Raw genomic sequence first — 14,074 nt, forward strand, 5'->3', positions numbered from 1 at the left:
AAAGATCACAAAGCAGATTATGGCAAACACAGAAGGATTTACTCGGGGAAGGGAAACACAGCAAAACTAACAGCAATAAAAGATCACAAAGCACATTATGGCAAACACAGAAGGAATTACTCACCGAGGGCAGCAGGAAAAGCCTACCGCTAGGCACCAGGGATGAGGCGCAGGCGGGTGCCTGCGGGTGGAGGGGGGCCTCGAACTGCTGTCCAGATGGTAGTACAACAGTATCAGGGGCACGGGGCAGGCTGGTGGAGCCAAGTGAAACTCCTGGCCAGAGACGCTATCATTGTATAACAGTACCAAACATGCAAAAGCTGTACAATCAAGATAAAGGCATAGTTTACAACGATCATTCGATAAATGGTTTATCACTGACCTAGGGATTTTAATGTCCACACCGTGAGTGCTGTTCTGTAGCATAAGCTCTGTCTGACCTCTACATATCTGTTTAACTCTAAGCCACTCCCAGCAGATATATAATAAAACACCATATTATTGCTGCTATTCCCTTTCATTGTCATCGTCCAGTATTGCACCTTCCATCCTAGTGGGCAATCACTCCATCTCTTTTGTCATACCCCCACCTCCTCCTGCTCTGTTAGAGTCAAGATTTAGGCCCTCATGAAGACCCTGGCGGTCCGAAGACCGTCAGAGCAGCTGTGGCAGTGTCACCGCTGATGGGCCGGTGGTGAATAATGCCAAATCAGGAGTTTGGCGGTTTGGCCGGAGCCAAGCCGCCAAGCCTCCACCTGTCCCACCACATCACCACATGAGCACCTCCAGCTCGGCGGATGCCGTGATACCGCTAGTGGTATCACAGGGCAGGAGACCGCCAGCATTTTATGGCGGTTGCACCACCAGAAAAATCTGGCGTACTTGCACCCTGGCAACAGGAATAATAATTTCTGTTGCCAGGATACACTCACACACGTCCACAGAAACAAACACATCCCCACTCACCCACGCAAACGAGACATACACACCCATTCACTCTGACAAACATACACAAACACCGCACTCGCGCACGCATTTACTCCCCCTCCCCATACATACATTCACACCCACCCACACCTCATACATGCACTCACCCGCTCTCCCCATCCACTCATACAAACACTCACCCCCCTTTCGGTCCACACACAATCACTTGCACACGCAGACATGTACCCACAACCACTCCCCCGCATTCACAACATTCACACATGCACTCACACACACACACACACTCTTCCCTGTCGGATGATCCACTTACCTCGTCCATCCAGGAGGTCGTCCGGGAGGGGACGGGTCCTGGCTCTTCCACCGCCGGCAGCACCTCGCCATCTGGACATAGCTACACCATGTTACGGGTAGTAATACTGTCTGTGGTCTTTTTTGGCATGGCAATACCGGTTGTGGTACTGCCTCTGCACCACCGACTGTCAGCACGAATGGTCTCGGAATTCCACCCGATTTCGGGCTGAAGTCAGAGATCAGTCGTATTAGGGCGGTCTTAAGGCTGCCAGCACTGGGGGTATTTCGGTGCCTGCAGCTTCGGCGGTCTTTGGAAAAGACAGCCAAAGTCGTCATTTGGGGTCCTCAAATGTCTTTAACAAGAGCTGTTGGTGGTAGAAGTTTGTCATACAGCTATGATTGCTCATTGCAGTATACCAAAATGTCAATCCTTTGTTTATATTTAGATGTACATCCTATCCCCCAGCAACAGGTGATTTGCTGATTCACAAGCAATACTGCATCAAAGCAGTAACCACCTATAGGCGGTTGGGGTCTACCCTACCCACCCCAGCAGTGCAACACAGCGGATCGAGTGGTACTTCATGCCCGATCATCCTTAATGGGGGTTCCTAGAAATAGGGGTTTCTAGAATCTGGTTATAGGACATGTTTGTGTAGTGTTTTCGGTGTATACTATGCCCTATTTGTAATGAATGATGTAGCCTGGCTGAAGAAGGGTGATACCCTGAAACCTGTCCCAGGATGCTTGTTTCTGGTCCAGGGAAGACCAGGCCTGGCAGTTCGGGCTGGACTGTTCCCATGGGGAACAGGGTCAAGACTGATTTGCATATGGCTGGGTCTGAGCTGGAATGGCATGTCAAGCAAGAAAACTGATGGATTAAACCCAGATCTGTGACTGGGGGTGAATGTTTGATTTGTTCTGCATGTCCATCTTCTGTTGTTTTTGCATTTGTCGCCCCAAGTGGGAAGGGTATGCCCAGACGTGGGTTCCGTGCTTGCTAAGCCAACAGATTCAAGCTAGCCTGGCTGAAGAAGGGTGATACCCTGAAACTGGTCCCAGGATGCCTGTTTTTGGTCCAGGGAAGACCAGGCCTGGCTGTTCGGGCTGGACTGTTCCCATGGGGAACAGGGTCAAGACTGATTTGTAAATGGCTGGGTCTGAGTTGGAATGGCATGGCAAGCAAAAAAACTGATGGATTAAACCCAGATCTGTGACTGGGGGTGAGTGTTTGATTTGTTCTGCATTCCATCCATCTTTGTTTGTTTTTGCAGAAGTCTTGGAAAAGCCAACAACCGCCAGCTCACAGACTTCCTCGAACACAACAACATGCTCGACCCACCCCAATCCAGCTTCCGGCCCAATCACAGCATCGAAATCGCCTTGATCGCAGCTACCGATGACATCAGGTAACTCCTCGACTTAGGGGCTACACCCCTTATCCTCCTTGACCTATCGGCAGCCTTCAACACCGTCTCACGCCCCACTCTCATCACCAGACTGCACAGCATTGGCATCCAAGACAATGCACTCAAATGGATTTCCTCTTCCCTCTCCAGCCGAACACAGAGGATTCTCCTCCTTCGCTACGTCTCTGCACCCAAAGACATCATATGGGGCATCCCCCAGGGCTCCACCCTCAGCCTCATCCTCTTTAATATCTACATGAATCTACTGACAGACATTACACACACCCACTGACTCAACATCATCTTCTATGCCAACGACACCCAGCTCGTCCTATCCCTCACAGACGACACTGTCACCACACAAACTGACTCCCAAAACACTATGACCGACATCGCAGCCTTCATGAGGACCAGTTGCCTCAAATTAAAGTCAGACAAAATGGAGATCCTCATCTTCATGAGCAAGCCCTCCCCCAGGGATGACGTGATAGCTTACTGCCCTCGTTCCCCCACCCACACCCACACCCACCGACCATGCACAGAATCTAGGGATCATCCTAGACAGCCAACTGACCATGAAGCAACAGATCAACACCGTCTCCTCCACATGCTTCGCAAGATCTTCCAAAGGTTCCACATCTCTACCAGGAAACCTGTCACCTAGGCCCTCATCTCCAGCTGACTACAGCAGGTTGCTCTATGTCAGAACCACAAAACAGCTCATAAACCACCTCCAGACCATCCAGAACGCAGCTGCAAACTCATCCTCGGCCTACCCAGAAGAACCAGCATCACTCCCCTACCTCAGGGCCCTCCATTGGCTCCCTGTGCAGCAAATATGCCTCTCCAAGCTCCTCCAGCAGGCGTTCAAGGCCCTGCATAACACCGGACCCACCTACATCAACAACCAACTCACTTTCCACCAACCAACGAGAGACCTCCGGTCAGCCTCCCTCGCCCTGGCCCATGTCACATGTCCCCCACATCCGCTGCAAAGACTACGGATGTCACTCGTTAGCCCACCTCGCCGCCAGATCCTGAAATGACCACCCCCTCCACCTGTGCACCTCCCCCTTCCTGAAGGACTTAGGAAAGCATCTTAAGACCTGGGTCTTTGACCGCAAGCACCAGCCAGACGAGCCCTGCAGCACCCCCCAACCTCCTCCAGACTTCCCGGGGTGTCTAGCTCATGCTATATAAGATTCCATGATTGAGTGAGTACCTGCTTCCAAAGCCACTTAAGACACTAAAGATTAGTTGTGTAGTTGAGGTTGTCATCTTCTTCTTTTCCAGTGTGTGGCTTTTCATGGCTTCACAGAGAACACCAGGGGTAGATGAGGCCAAAGCCTGTATCAACTGACAGTATAGGAACACATCGAAGGAGGTACATGGAGTATTCCCAGTAAAGTACATGAGGAGATAACTTGTGAATTTTTGTACAAAGTCCCGGTGGAGCCCCTGCTCGTCATTTGGGAAACTGCCTTAGGCTCCTGTGTGAGCCACAATAGCGGATGCCAGAATAGAGGTGGGTTAGGCGCGTCTAGAATCTTTTTACTCACCCATTTACTAATTTCATTCCAGACGCTGGAAGTACAGTCTACTGGGAACATTGCTAGTGAAAAATGAGGTGCTGGCACACCAATTTTTGTGTGCTATGGGACAGAATAGGTCACATCTATCTCCACCACCAGTTGTGGCAGATTCAGGGGTGGATGTAGCCAGTAATGGGCAAAGAGTCCTTTAAAGCACAGGTAGTTTAACTGTCATTGCCTGTTGTTTTACATTGCATCAGTCATTTTAGTGCATCAGTAAGCTCTTTTGGGAGGTGCTGCACCTATTGCACCATGATTGAGGATCCCCTTAAAAAATTCTGCTATGTTATATGGGTGATTTGAAGCCTTGCATGGTATGGCATGGCATATTTTATTTTGGCATTGAGTAGTTGCTACCTCAACAGTGTGATTTTTTTTCTGGCATCCTGGACTGAAACACTAATGTCACAGTAGAGAGAAAACTCAAATTAAAGTTCTACCTTTTCCCATGGCAATCTCAGGGCTGTGTTTCTGTCACAATAATTCAACAGGTTGATGATGGGATGTACAGGGGTCTCAGGTGGAAGCCTGGCTGCCAGATAGTGATGTGCCAACTCCACTACTACCAGCCAAGAAAAAAACCTCCATCCAAATTCTCCCACCAGGAGCCTTTCAACAATGTCTTCCTTGCACCTAGTATATTCTGACTTTGGTATGCTAAGAATCTGGAGTTTAATTCTTTGGGACCTGGCTTTGAGGTCTTCGATTCTGGCTGCTATCACATTTACGACTTTCTCTATATTAGAGAGGCTTGCCTCTCAACTTGAGTTGATCTTCCACCGCAGATATCCTCTGCTCCGCCTCCCCAATCTTCCATCTTGTCTTAACAGTTTATTGGAGATGAGTTTATTGGAGACAGTATACATTCAGTTAGTCAAGAAGTCCGTTTTAGAATCAGTGGAAACCAATTTCTTCTGCATTGTTCCCAGCAGCACCTTTATCTCATTCTGTCTGTCATTGTCCTCCACCCCTCAACTGGATTGTCCAACTTTGCTCATGAATGGAGGTGTACCAAAGGTTATTGTGGTTTGGTAGTTAGTTTTCCCCATGATTAACCTACACTGACTTGGGTATGAAGACTGCTGCAAAGATGTGCCACTAGCTAAGACAACACAGCAACACCAGTGTCTAGGGGGTATTAGCCAGTTCAGTGTCCTACAAAGGGCATCTACTTATGGGTCAACTACAAGCCCAGCCTATTCTGCTATTGGTCCCTACCTTGCAGGGTAATGTCTTAGGCTCTCTGCAATGTTGTTTCTGACGCCTAACAGGAACTGGTCTGATGGGCACTGCCTTCCCCCCTAACAATAGCTAGGGGGCATGAGCAAGCCAACCTTCCCATACTCACTGGCTCACCCTGCGAGGTGCTGCTCTTTCCAGCGGCCTCCTGCCCAATTCTATCCAGTCCCCCAGCCCAACACTCCATGGCACCAGGCTCTGCAGCTCGGGTCAAGTCAATCATCAGGGTCATGGGGCTAATGCACATGTGCAGCCACCAGTAGCTGTCTATTCAGCTCCCTCCGCTCTTCATTACACTACCCGGTGATATCATTAAACAGATCATCCAGATGCCTTATTATTGATACCCCGGTCAGGCCCACAGCCATGGAAGCCTCCGCAGTGCAATGGTGGGCTAATTAACAGTATTTGATTACCTGGCACACAAAGACACTTTATTATGACTTATGGGGGCATTTAGTGCTGCTAAGAGGCAGATGCTGTAGAAATTGCAACTGACTGGACCTGCCTAAGCTCTGCTGGTCTCTACTGGAGTGAGTTCCCGATCCCCACGAGGTGCCTTCTCATGTCCTGGAACCTTGGATTACATCAGTTGAGCCCCTCCTGTGAAATCCTGAAGTTTGGAACTTTTTGTTCCGGACTTTGAAAAGGTAGCTTTTTCAGGGGGTCTAACTTGGGTCCTGTTTTCATGCCTGTACTTCATTGTGGTTGGCCTGAACATGTGAATGTTCTCCACTCTATTTTTTTCCGTGGGATTTTTCATGTGTTTTGTTTTCAACTTCATTACTGTTTGTGTGCTGCATTGTTAATTTCCAAATTGTTTTTAAGCCATAATGCTTTTGTGCCAAGGTACCAGAGAGTTAGGCACAACTTTTGTGGTTCAACATGACAAGGAATGTGGGTGTTGCTTAAAAAGGATTTTCAATCCCCTCAATCAAAAATCCCAATTTCCTACAAAAGGTTTCTGGACTTATGTGACAGTCCTCTCTATTCTGACCCTTGGATTAACTCTGGTAGTCCTGCTTTCAAGGAGATGGTCCTACTTCCGTCAAGAAGTAAGGCAGGACTTAAGCAGTAGGGCAGTCCTCTGAAGAACAAGGCAGGCCTCATACAGCAGGGCAGTCAGTATACTGAGGAATAGGTCTGAGGGTCCTAGTTTTGTACCTGGTGCCAGCTTTGAAGCGGAAAAAACATCTGAAGATTTCCTCCCTCTGGATCATTGTTTCTCCTGTCATGAGCTCCAAGGGGTTTAAAGTGACAATAGACAAGTGCTTGGAAAGTGTGCTGTGGGCAGCATTTGAAATGTAACTCGGGCAGCTTTGTCCCACCCACCCTGGCAGGATGGCCTACTCCTAGCTACAGCCAGGCTCTATTGGTCATTACTCGGGCCCAATACGTGTTCTTGATGAAGGAACAATAGACAGAACCAGGAAACTCCTAGAAGGCCTCAGAAAGTTTAGGGCAAGAAAATGGCAACTTTTACAATGTGGTACTTTCAAAATTGTAAATTTGAAATCTGACTTTGCCTTTAAAAGGGATTTTAAATTACAATTCATTTGAGTCCAAACATGGCATTTCTATCTGCTCCCAAACAAAAACTAGCACATGTTCAATGTAATAAGGTAACCAAATTGAGAGGTAACTCTTACACAGTGAAAAACAAATGTAGGGGCTTTTCATTACCAGGACATGTACAACTTAAAACACATGTCCTGCCTACTAAATACAATCCACCTTGCCCGAAGTGCTGTTCAGGGCCTAATTTAGGGTGACATATGTATTAAAAAGGAAGGTTTAGACCTGACAAAAGATTTATTGTGCCAGGTTGAATTGCCATTTCAAAACTGCATTACAGACTGCAAATGGGAGGCCTGAGGCTACTTTAGTGGGTGGCACAATAAGTGCTTCTGCTCACTAGTAACATTTAATTTTCAGGACCTGGGTACCCATATTACCATATACGAGGAACTTCCCAATAAATTAAGTGTACCAATCAGGTGTAAGCAAATTATACCATGTGTTAGACTTTCCATCCTTGGTGTGGTCTCCCTGAACTTTTTGCCTCTGTTTCCCAGGTTGTTGGTGTGTGCTGGACTTTTTTTTTGCTGTTTTTTGTTACTCTGGGCACTTTACCACCGCTAACCAGTGCTAAAGTGCAAGTGCTCCTATACAAAATGTGTATGTAACTGGTTTATCCATGATTGGCATATTTGATTTACTAGTAAGTCCCTAGTAAAGTACACTAGAGGTGCCCAGGACCTGTAAATCAAATGCTACTAGTGGGCCTGCAACACTGGTTGTGCCAGCCACATAAGTAGCTCTATAGTCATGTCTCAGACCTGCCACTGCAGTGTCTGTGTGTGTAGTTTTAAACTGTAAATTCAACTTGGCAATTGTACCCACTTGCCCGGCCCAAACCTTCAATTTTCTTAAATGTAAGGCATCCCTAAGGTAGGCCCTAGGTACCGCATGGGCAGGGTGCAGTGTATGGTTAAGGTAGGACATATTGTATTGTGTTTTATATGTCCTGACAGTGAAATATTGCTAAATTCGTTTTTCACTGTTGCAAGGCCTGTCCCTCTCATAGGGTAACATGGGAGCTACCTTTAAATATGATTAAAGTGTACATTCCCTTTGGGAGCGGATGGAAATGTGGAATTTGGGGTCTCTGAGCTCACAATTTAAAAATACATATTTTAGTAAAGTTGATTTTAAGATTGTGTTTGAAAATGCCACTTTTAGAAAGTGAGCATTTTCTTGCTTATACTATTTCTGTGACTCTGCCTGTTTGTGGATTCCCTGTCTGGGTCAGTTTGACAGGTGGGCTGGCTGCACCTCACACTAGACAGTGACACAAAGGGAGTTGGGGTGTAGTCTGCATTTCCTGATGAGCCATCTGTGCTAGGAAGGAGGAGTGGTCACTCAAACCCGGAAGGGCTGTGCCTGTCCTCACAATGCAGTCTCCAACCCCCTGGTGAGTGTCTGGGGCCTAGCCTGGGCAAGGCAGGATTTCACAATCAAGAGAGACTTTGCTTTGAAGTAGGCCTACTTTAAAGCAGAAAATGGGTATAAGAAGGGCACCCAAAACCACAGACTTTAGAACACTTCTGGAAACCAAGAAGAACCTCTGCCTTGAGAAGAGCTGAGGAAGAAGAGCTGCCCTGCCTGTGACTGTGCTTTGTGGAGCTATCCTGCAGTTGCTGCTTCTGCACCAGAGTAAGAGGGCAAAGACTGGACTTTGTGCGCCTTCCATCTTGTGAAGATCTCCAAGGGCTTGATTTAGAGCGTGCCTCCTGTTGTTTGAAGTCTCAGGGACAGCAAAGACTTCTCTGTGCCAGGCACCTGGAGTCTCTGGAGAGACTCCTACTCTGCCAAGTGGTGCCCATCCAGTTCCTGGGACCCTGAAAGGAGAAGATGGCAGCCTAATGTCAGGAATAGGGTTGTGCGCGGTCCAGGACCCGCCCAGACCTCTGCTTCGCGTCTTTGCAGCACTTCATGCGCGCCGCTTGTTATCCCCGCTTGCTTCAGAAGTGGTCATCAGCATTGCCTGCCCTGTGGTTAAGCTCATGTAGCTGCAGGGTCAGGACATTGGTGGACAAGATGCACTTATAAATGCCATTCTATGAATGGACTACAACTCCCAAGTTTTTAGAGGCAGCGCCCATCTTGGGGTGAGGCAGTCCTATAAAGCCCAGCCACACTCAAGCACATTGCTCACTATTTTGAAGACTTCGGTGCAGTCGGTTCTCGTGGGGAGTTCCTCTGAAGAAAGCGGATTTCCTGCCTGGCAGAGTGGCAGCATGTCAGAGTATAATTATTTCCATGGTGAATTAAAAAACGAGTAGGTCGTACTCGTATCGGTAAGGTCTTGATGAGTCAAATCTTGAAGGGGGTTGTTTACTCCCAAAAGTAAAGCACCCCTTAGCACAACGAGCAAAACGCTTCAGACCAAAAGTAAAGTGCTCCTGGCATGACGATCTAAGCGCATCAGGCCAAACGAGTAAAGCGCCCTTAGCACGACAAACAAAGCGCTTCAAGCCACACGAGTAAAGCGCCCCTTAGCACAACGAGCAAAGCGCTTCAGGCTAAACAAGTAAAGCGCCCTTAGCACGATAATCAAAGCGCTTCTGGCCACAGGAGTAAAGTGCCTTTGGCACGACAATCAAAGCGCTTCAGGCCACACGAGTAAAACGCCCTTGGCACGACAATCAAAGCGCTTCAGGCCACACGAAGAAAGCACCCTTGGCCAGACAATCAAAGCACTTCAGGCCACACGAGTAAAGCACCTTTGGCACGTCAATCAAAGTGCTTCTGTCCACATGAGTAAAGCGCCCTTGATACGACAGTCAAAGCGCTTCAGGCCACACGATTAAAGCGCCCTTGGCACGACGATCAAAGCGCTTCATGCATGACGATCAAAGCACTTCAAGTTCAATTAGTAAAACTTTTCAGGCCTCAGTTGCAAATGTAAAAGCACTTGAGAAAAGCAAACTGTAGTTGTTTTTGTGAAGTACAATATGTGAGATACATATTTAAATCTTTGTGCATTTCTAGGCTGAGATCAAACGTTTATGTTATGAAAGCATAATTGTTACATGGTTAATATTCAGAGTATGATCATAGTCCAAAGCTCTTGCCATCTTTAGGTACAGAGACTGTAGTTTGTTCTTGTTCCATGATTCAAAGAAGGGGCTACGCCCAGTTCACAAAAAGGTCTCAATCCAATATCATGGAGACGCCTTTGTTCCAGAGTCTATTGGTGAGTTTATACTTTTATTAATGAGTATATGCATATTTGTCCTAACCATTTTTTATTCAGATCTCTCTCCCTGAATTTCCCTACCCTAATTTCCTTCCCCCCGCCTGGCATCATCAATACTCTGTGCTCTGATAGCTTTTTGAGTTGGTGATGCCGGGAGGTGGGCTTTTTGATTGGCAGCGTGCAGATCCCAAGGAAAGGGCACTGTGACACCGAAGAGGAAGAAATCCACGCACAGAACGCCATGCGGGGAAAAGATCAAATCGACTCTGATCTGCAGCTGAAAAAAATGACCCGCTGACGGCTTCGCAGCTGAAAATCAACGCTCGCCTGCAACGCGACCTGAAGATCGATGATTAAGCCTACTGCTCGTGCCAAGCTACCAAGGGGGTAAGCAGCGGCTGGCTGAGGGTGATTCTCTTTTAACCTGACTAGAGTGAGGGTCCTTGATTGGACAGGGGGCAACCTGCCTGCCAACCAAATACCCCATTTCTAACACCATGTTTGAAGGTGAAAGCACAGCTTGTTAGCAGTGGTAAAGTTCACAGAGTCTGAAAAGACAACAAAAATGGGCTCTGAAAACAGGAGGGTGTGAAGGCAACATCTTTTGGGGTGACCCTGCTGAAAGTGCCATGCTCATCATTTTAGCAACTGACCCAGAAAAAAGTAGCTTTACTTTGAAAGATAGGGGTTACTGCCTGAGCCTGGCTGCCTTGATGAGATGTGAAGTGGCCTGGGCAAAAACAAAGGAAGCATCTGGTGGCAGGAGATCTGCCTCAGCAGAGTGTGGAACAGGATGGGGGAAGAGCAACCAAACTGGTCTTCAGAAAAGGTAAGGACATTTGGGATAGCAACTGTCCCTTTCTGAGTTCCTGCAAATTCAGACAGCCAAGCACCCCCTGGTTATGTCAAGAGAGGGCTGGAAAGGGGTATGCTAAGAGCAACCTAGCTAAACCATTGGGTGGGCTCAACCAGATCTAAACTCTAAGATTTGGGCCCGTATTTATACTCTGTTTGCGCCGAATTAGCGTTGTTTTTTTCGACGCAAATTCGGCGCAAAACTAACGCCATATTTATACTTTGGCGTTAGACGCGTCTAGCGCCAAAGTATGGTCAAATAGCGTCATTTTTTTGCGTGAACGCCTTCCTTGCGTTAATGAGATGCAAGGAAGGCGTTCCCGTCTAAAAAAATGACGGCGACGCAAATGCGTCGTATTTATACTCCCGGGCAAAAATCACGCCCGGGAGTTGGCGCCACTATTTAACGCCTGGGTCAGGGTAGGCGTTAAGGGGCCTGTGGGCTCAAAATGAGCCCACAGGTGCCCTCCCCTGCCCCTAGGGACCCCCCCTGCCACCCTTGCCCACCCCAGGAGGACACCCAAGGATTAAGGGACCCACCCCAGGGACATTCAGGTAAGTTCAGGTAAGTATCATTTTTTATATTTTTAATATTTTTGGGTGGCATAGGGGGGCCTTATTTGTGCCCCCCTACATGCCACTATGCCCAATGACCATGCCCAGGGGACATAAGTCCCCTGGGCATGGCCATTGGGCAAGGGGGCATGACTCCTGTCTTTACTAAGACAGGAGTCATTTAAATGGCGTCTGGGCGTCGAAAAAAATGGCGCAAATCGGGTTGAGGCGATTTTTTTGCCTCAACCTGACTTGCCCCATTTTAAGACGCCCTAACGCCATTTTCCCCCTACGCCGGCGCAGCCTGGTCTACGTGGTTTTTTTCCACGCACACCAGGCAGCGCCGGTCTGCTAGCGCCGGCTAACGCCATTCCATAAATACGGCGCCCGCATGGCGCTTCAGAATGGCGTTAGACGGCGCTAAATTTTTTGACGCTAAACTGCGTTAGCGCAGTTTAGCGTCAAAAAGTATAAATATGGGCCTTAATTTTTGCCTTCTTGGATTTTGAAGGAATATTGCTCCCTGGAATAGATTTTTATCACACTTCCCATGAAGTGGTCACTCAAGAGGGTGGTGGCCTGCACATGATTGGACAGGAGCAACCCCCTACTTACCACCCCAGTAGCAAGTACAAAATTGGCTAAGCTTCACCCTGCTTAAGATCCCTACTAGAACAAAGACTAGAAGAAGAAGGACTGCCTTGCTGGACCCCTACTCTGCACCTGGATACTGCACTCAGAGGGACTGCACCAGCTGCACACTTTGTGCTTCACAAATAAAAGGAATGTGCCTGTCTTCTACTGCTTCAAAAACGGACTCCCTGTCTGCTACAGGTAAAAAATAGCTGTCCAAAGTACCCTGCATCAAGCCCTGAAGAAATTGACCAGCTGACCATTGGTCATTTTTGGATTTGAACCAGGTGCATTCTGGGAGTTGGAGTCCTAACCCCCAAGGAGCAACTTAGTGCTTCTGGAACCTTGGAGTGAGTTGTGGATTCTTTAAGAATCATCCAAGTCCTTCTGGAAGAAGATCCAGAAGTTTGGAGAAGTTTGGGGCAACTTTGGAAAAAAGCTCCATCAGTGGACCGTCGTGAGTCAAGCTGGCTTACGTCTACCGCAACCCAGCCTGACTTGCAGGTTTATCCCTCTGAAAAGCTCTGGAGCCTAGACATCCAGGATATCACTGAGGGCTCATGGAAAGGCAATCCGACGATGTAGAATTGAAATCGGCTTGCTGTGGAGGGTTATCCGATGTCAGAGAGAGAAAGCTCCAAAAAGTTTCTAAGTTCGAATGTAAAAAGTTGACCAAGGCTTCCCACGCAGTGGATCTGAGGAGGGCTCCAGGGAGGTCGGCTTCGATTTCAACTTGGTCCTGGGCAAAGATTTCCGCCACAAAAAATCATGTGAAAGTACAATCTTTGACGAAGGCCTCTTGCGCTGTGTATAAGAAGAGGGCTCCAGGGGGGTTGGCTCACACAGGTGACTCTGTCCTGGTCCAAAAAATCTTCAAGAAAAAGACTAAGGGCCGTATTTATACTTTTTGACGCAAAACTGCGCTAACGCAGTTTTGCGTCAAAAAAATTAGCGCCGGCTAACGCCATTCTGAAGCGCCATGCGGGCGCCGTATTTATTGAATGGCGTTAGCCGGCGCAAGCAGACCGGCGCTGCCTGGTGTGCGCGAGAAAAACCACGTACACCAGGCAGCGCCGGCGTAGGGGGAAAATGGCGCATGGGCGTCTTAAAATGGGGCAAGTCAGGTTACGTCGAAAAAATCATCGTAACCCGACTTGCGCCATTTATTTTCGACGCCCATCCCCCATCAACATGACTCCTATCATTGTAAAGATAGGAGTCATGCCCCCTTGCCCAATGGCCATGCCCAGGGGACTTCTGTCCCCTGGGCATGGTCATTGGGCATAGTGGCATGTAGGGGGGCACAAATCAGGCCCCCCTATGCCACAAAAAAATAAAATAAAAATACTTACCTGAACTTACCTTAATGTCCATGGGATGGGTCCCTCCGTCCTTGGGTGTCCTCCTGGGGTGGGCAAGGGTGGCAGGGGGGGTCCCTGGGGGCAGGGGAGGGCACTCTGGGCTCATTTTGAGCCCACTTGTCCCTTAACGCCATCCCTGACCCAGGCGTTAAAAAGCGGCGCAAATGCGCCGTTTTTGGCCACGCCCACTCCCGGGCGTCATTTTTGCCCGGGAGTATAAATACCACGTAAAGGCCTGGGAGTCATTTTTTAAGACGGGAACGCCTCCCTTGCATATCATTAACGCAAGGAAGGGGTTCACGCTAAAAAATGACGCACATTCCGGGAACTTTGGCGCTAGACGCGTCTAGCGCCAAAGTATAAATATGGCGTTAGTTTTGCGTCGAATTTGCGTCGAAAAAAACGACGCAAATTCAGCGCAACCAGAGT

At 48.3% G+C, this 14,074-nt stretch overlaps 1 protein-coding gene across 4 annotated transcripts in view; it reads right to left on the reverse strand.

Annotated features, from left to right (window-relative positions):
* The window catches only part of LOC138246438 (zinc finger protein RFP-like), a 175,730-nt gene that overhangs the window by 90,990 nt on the left and 70,666 nt on the right, over nt 1–14,074 (reverse strand). The gene's annotated exons all lie outside the window — the stretch shown is intronic.

Source organism: Pleurodeles waltl, chromosome 7, assembly GCF_031143425.1.
Source record: "Pleurodeles waltl isolate 20211129_DDA chromosome 7, aPleWal1.hap1.20221129, whole genome shotgun sequence".
Taxonomy (NCBI): Eukaryota; Metazoa; Chordata; class Amphibia; order Caudata; family Salamandridae; genus Pleurodeles; species Pleurodeles waltl.